The sequence below is a fragment of the Centruroides sculpturatus genome, unplaced genomic scaffold, assembly GCF_000671375.1.
Source record: "Centruroides sculpturatus isolate CEXI.00-Female unplaced genomic scaffold, Cexi_2.0 scaffold1058, whole genome shotgun sequence".
NCBI classification, from domain to species: Eukaryota; Metazoa; Arthropoda; class Arachnida; order Scorpiones; family Buthidae; genus Centruroides; species Centruroides sculpturatus.
In genome coordinates this window covers 298,237-304,236 of record NW_019385289.1, presented here as the reverse complement: position 1 = coordinate 304,236, position 6,000 = coordinate 298,237, and the positions used below count along the sequence as shown (strand labels likewise).

At 31.9% G+C, this 6,000-nt stretch overlaps 1 protein-coding gene across 1 annotated transcript in view; it reads left to right on the top strand.

Annotated features, from left to right (window-relative positions):
- Positions 1-974: 974 nt before the first annotated feature.
- The window catches only part of LOC111637228 (armadillo segment polarity protein-like), a 50,292-nt gene continuing 45,266 nt past the window's right edge, over positions 975-6,000 (top strand). The window contains exon 1 of the mRNA XM_023382671.1: positions 975-1,066. The gene's annotated coding sequence lies outside the window, so the exon portion shown is untranslated. The remainder of the gene's footprint in view (positions 1,067-6,000) is intronic.

The following is a 6,000-nucleotide window of genomic DNA, read 5'->3' as shown; positions in this document are numbered from 1 at the left end:
TTTAATTTGTACTCGATTACCACCATATGGGGACATTCGGAGCCATAAGGTAGCCGTTCTACAAGAAAGATCATAGTTAGGATATCGAGTTTGTAGATGCACCGGGAACACTATAAAACATTTGTCTGGCGGATATATAAGGGATGCTTAATTTTTCTTCATCTTAATTGCACTTTTTAGATCATCCTCCAAGTCACACAATTTACACAATCGGACTTTTTGGATCATCATTTAAGGCGGCAATCGGCTTCAGCCGATTCTTTGTAAAGTTTCCTCTATTACTATTTCGTGCTCGCTAGTTGGGCCCCGGTCCTCTGCGCTCGATCGCCCTCGTTGTTAACACGATCGAATACCCAACAGATCCCAACGATCGAATAACCGTAAACGTGTTGTTAATACTGTAAAATTGAATGACTGATGTTAAATATTCTTAAGCAGTTATTACAATATGAGAATTTTACTTGGTATTTGTTTAAAAAACAAAACTGAACTCCGCGGTGTGGATAACTAAAATTTTACGAAGAAACGGTTTAAAACTGATGCGAATCTAAAATAAAAAATTGTCGTAGAAATCAACGTAAATTGACATCAATCGGAAACTCGATTGACATGTACAGGTACCACGCGACCAGCTTACAACCGGCAATCGACTCCATAGACTTTACATGGAGAATTTTGACCCGGAATATCTCAGCCTATTGATCAAATTTCATAATTTCGCTTTCGTCACGACATCGGCTTTACCGAGTTGCACATATTTACAATGAATTGTGTTTGGTAACTGTGCGGTTGTTTTAAGCTTCGATCGCGGACAAAACACTTTCCGGCATATCAGAGCTCCGCTCAATTATCTTTTTAATAAATTTTTAATTAACAAAATAAATTTATTCAATTTATTTTATTTATATTATTTATTATTGACTGTAAAATGTATAAAATTAAATAAAATATATGAAATTATAAATAAATAAAATTATTTTACGACGTCTTTCTGGCAACACTGTTTCTTCAGGTTTAAATGCGTCCTGAAACATCAAACTCGTCAAAAATTTGCTAATTGTTAAAGGTAAGTAGTTGATTTTATTATAATTAAATTTTCCTTAAAATCATTATATAAGCTTACCATTAGCTAAAAGTCAATTAAAAATAATGTCAATTACGTATATGTGACGTAATTTATCCTTTTGTTTTCGGATAGACGAAATTGACATTTTTCTCGTTCAAACTTCTTTTACAGTAATGATAACGCTCGAGGGATATGTCATACAAAATTGTTGTTACAAAGCACGCGATTGTTAAAGCAGAACAAATTATGAAACAATTTGTAACGGAAAGTAAGCATGAATTGCATTTTTATAGTCAAAACAAAAATGGCAACAAAAAAAAAAATGCGATGAAAGAAAAATTGCTTTCTGTCATTTATTATTTGAGATAAAGAATGCAAGAATTGCTAACAAGTTACTTAAATTTATAAAACTGAAGCGAATAAATAATATAAATTAGTTACTATATAATATACACACACACACACAAACAACAAACAAATATATATAAAGGAACAAAATTACTTGGCACCTGTAGAATTAGAAACTTTCAACTGTATATCAATGTTTAATCAAAAATTAATGTTTTCAGCTTTCTTTATCAGGTGTTTTTGGGTTGCATAACTTCTAGAGACTAGTATTTGATAAATAAATACATTCCACTATACTATAATATGTTTTTTGTCTAGCTTGGTATATACTTGTGAGCTTTATGTTGACCTCTTTATTTCTAGACTTACTTTACTGTCACTGAACACAAGATTGGCCTCGGAAAATCAATTTATTTTTCCAAAGAAGTATGCATTTCGGACCTCGAGTCCCTCCTCTTACAATTATACTCCTCCCACAACTGCCGTAAATGATCGGGCTAAATTTGTTAAGCAAACATACAGCAGTTGTAATAGTTTATTTGCTTAACAAATTTAGCCTGATCATTTACAGCAGTTGTGGGAGTATATTTGCTTAATATCGGGTTTTGATTGGTGTGTATATTTTTTACAGTTATTTATGAAATTGACACTTCTGATAATATATTGTTCCCCATACAGAAACTATGTAGTTGGGATGTGTATTAAAGAAAAGTGAAATTATTAGCTTTTATTTAAATATTTTTTAAAGGACTGAAAGTTTTTTTGTTCCTTCTATAACTGTCAATTGGAATTAGATTATTGTTTATTGATGTTGGTTTTTAAAAATTTAAAGATAAGAATCTTATACGAACGTGAAATAGTTTCTTTACGATTATTGTAAGTTACTAATTGTAAATAATTTATGTTAATACATAAAGTGTTTCAAGTTTGCCAGTTATTTTGGTATTTTATAAATATTTGAAATATTTTTTTACTTAATTATTTCACTTTGAATGAGATAACTGTATATAATGTAAATTATATAAAAAAAACTGGAAAAGTTAGTATCAATTATAATACAAACATTCAAAAATAAGTTGTTTTGATGGTTTTTGAATATTTAATTTACTGTAGTTTAATATTATGTATTTATAACTATATTAGATATTTATAAAGAATTAGAATAAAATTAGAATCCCATGTGACATTTATATGAAGAATAGTATATAAAGACCAATGTAATAAATCTTTAATTTTCAAATCTGACATAAATGATTAAAAATATTAATTATATGAAGCTCTTGGGGCGTATAGTGATAACACTCAGAATCACGTTTCTGAGGTCACTGAGATTGAATGTTTGAAAAAATCCTACAATTGTATGAATATGTGTGTACAAATATTTTTGTACTCAGAGCTTTTGTTAGAGCCTTTTTTGTTAAAGTTACAGTATGTTTTGTTTTACCAAATAATATCAAATATGGCCTGCATCTGATATATATCTATTTGACTGGTCTTATGCAGTGTTTGAGTTTGAAATCCCCTGATATATAGTGTTGCCACCTTTTCAAAATTGCTGACCCAGACGGCAGGTCAGGTTTGTTCAAACAGAAGTTCCTGATGCATGCACAATGTCATTTTACAATGCGAAGAATAACATACATACCAGTTCTAAATCAGTTATAGTTAGGGACTAGAGACTTGCGTAGGAGTAACGTAAGTAACCCTAAATTAAGAAAGAACAGGTACAGACGACAGCTCTATTGGATATTGGAGACATGTACAATCATACGTGAAAAAAAGAAGAAAAAAAAAAAAGGTTGACAGGTTGTGCACTACATGTCAGTGTAAACACAGACTAACATGGCAGAATTGCAGATGAGTTTCAGTGATTGTGAGTTCTTTTGCTATTAAAATAGTGTAAATTTGTAAAAATATTTGCAAGAACTTTGTTTCATCATAATTTCACACTACGAAATTCCCGGACAAAATTAATAGTTCACCCAGACAGTGAGTCAATTCCCAGACTGTCCGGGTGAAAACTGGACGGGTGGTAACACTACTGATATAGATAGTAAAAACTTTCTTTAAAGAATTGAAAGCTAGTGGCTTTCTTTCTTCAGTAACATATCACACAATGAACAGTTGATTTATGTATTTTTTATTAAAGTAAATGCATTTTGGGTCTTAATGACCTGTCTTCAGTCCTTACAATTTTTGAAAAAATTTAAAAACTATTAAAATCACATAACATAATGCTAGCCCCTGAATTTACTAATAATATCAAAAAATTACTAATAACTAATGAAAATATTGTTCAAAAAAATATCAACATTATGCAACAAAATAACATCATATATATTATGGAATATCCTGTAGCTGCAAACCGGATTATCAGTACATAGGTGAAACTGGAAGAACCCTAAAAATTAGACTAAAAGAACATTCACATGCTATTAAATTTAATTACATTAATTCTGCTGTAGCCATACCTTGCAGTAGTGCAGATTGCGAGATCTTACTTAATAATCTAAAAATACTCAGAATAGAAAAAATAGTATAAAAAGGAAATTATATGAATGTCTTGAAATCACAAAAATAAAAACTTATAAAATAAACTTAAACGACTGTCTAACCATTAGTGACATCTGGAAACCCCTCCTCCCTAACAGATAGTATCCACATGTGCTCTTCCATCCCGCCCCACCTCTCCCAGATACATCTATATAGGAGGGCAGGATAGATTCACCAGACCGTCTGGTGAACCTGGTGAACCTTCTACCCTGCCCTCCCATATAGATACAACTTCATTCTACAAATGCAACAGCATACTCAAAGATGATCCGAACCCTGCAGCAATCCTAGATAACTGATTACCAAGTCAATTACTCAACATATTCTCTAATGTCAATTGTAACCAACAATCAACTATGTAAGTTATTTTCAAAAAATTTTGTTAAAATATTATATGTATTATTCTGTATAATGTAACCAATATCGATCTTCTTTTTTTTTGTAAAGTCTAAGGACTGAAGAGGGGTCATTAAGACCCGAAATGCATTTCCTTTAATAAAAAATACATAAATCAACTGTTCCTTGTGTGATGTGTTACTGAAGAAAGAAAGCCAATAGCTTTTAATTCTTTAAAGTCTACAAAAAACCAGTAACAGAAACCTAATTAAAAACTTACTTATTATGAGAAAAAATAAATAGGGGCTGTCCATTAATTGTATGTACTGTTTAATAAAGGGTTTATTAAACAGTACATACAAAAAAGTACATTATTGTAAACAATGGGGAGGAAGAGGATTGAGGTGTTATTTTGCATGGACTATTTTTAGTGATATTAGTGGTATACAAAGTTTTGCTTATAAGCCTACTTACCAAGTCATGTGAACAAACCCTCAGAAATTTTCTGAGGGTTTATTCACATTTACCTCAATTCTCTTCCTCCCCATTGTTTACAATAATGTACTTTTTTGTATGTACTGTTTAATAAACCCTTTATTACAGTATATTTATATTTTACAGAACTTTTTTCTTAATTTTTCAGTTTTTGGGTTCATTAACTATTGTACAGGGTGTTTTTTTAGAGGTATACAAATTTAAAATGAAATAAAACACATAAAAATAATGTTAATGGCCATGGTGTTGGGTTTATTTAAAAGCTAATTTTATGCCATTAGTGTTTAAACGTGATTTTGGGCATATGGGTGCCATGGCTGGCTCGAATGAAGCGCAATTGGGAAGAACAGTTTTCGACCACTTTGTTGAGCAACTGGGGCCGTAAATCGGCAGTAACGTGGCGAATGTTGACTTTCAAGTGGTCCAATGTTCGTGGTTTATCGGCGTAGACTAGTGACTTCACATATCCTCAAATAAAGTAATCCATAGGTGTGAGATCACATGATCGTGGAGGCCAGTTCACAGGGTCATTATGCAAAATTATGCACTCATTGGATGTTTCCTGCAATAAATTGATGGTGTCGCGTGCTGTGTGGCATGTTGCGCCATCTTGTTGAAACCAAAGCTCTGCCACATCAATACCATTCAACTGAGGAATGAAGAAATCAGCAATCATGGCTTCAAAAGCACTCTCTATTGATGGTACCATTCTGGCCGGCATCATCATTAAAGAAATATGGGCCTATGATTCCACCTGCCCATAAAGCACACCAAACAGTGACTTTTAATGGATGTAAGTTACTCAACATTCGCTGTGTTATTGCCGATATACGACCCCAGTTGCTTGATAAAGTGGTAGAATATTGTTCTTCCTAATTGCACTTCATTCGAGCCAGCCATGGCACCCATATACCTGAAATCATGTTTAAACACTAATGGCATAAAATTATCTTTTGAATAAAGCCAACACCATGGCCATTAACATTATTTTTATGTGTTTTATTTCATTTTAAATTTGTATACCTCTAAAAAAAACACCCTATACTTATAATTAGAGGAGGAGGTTTTCCAAAAGTAGGGTACATCATTGTATACAACAGAAAAGAATGGGTCAAAAATGGTTCAAAACCTGTACACACAATTCATGGACAGCCTGTAGGCAATATTTAAAATTAGAAAGAATTATTTTGATACTTGTTAAT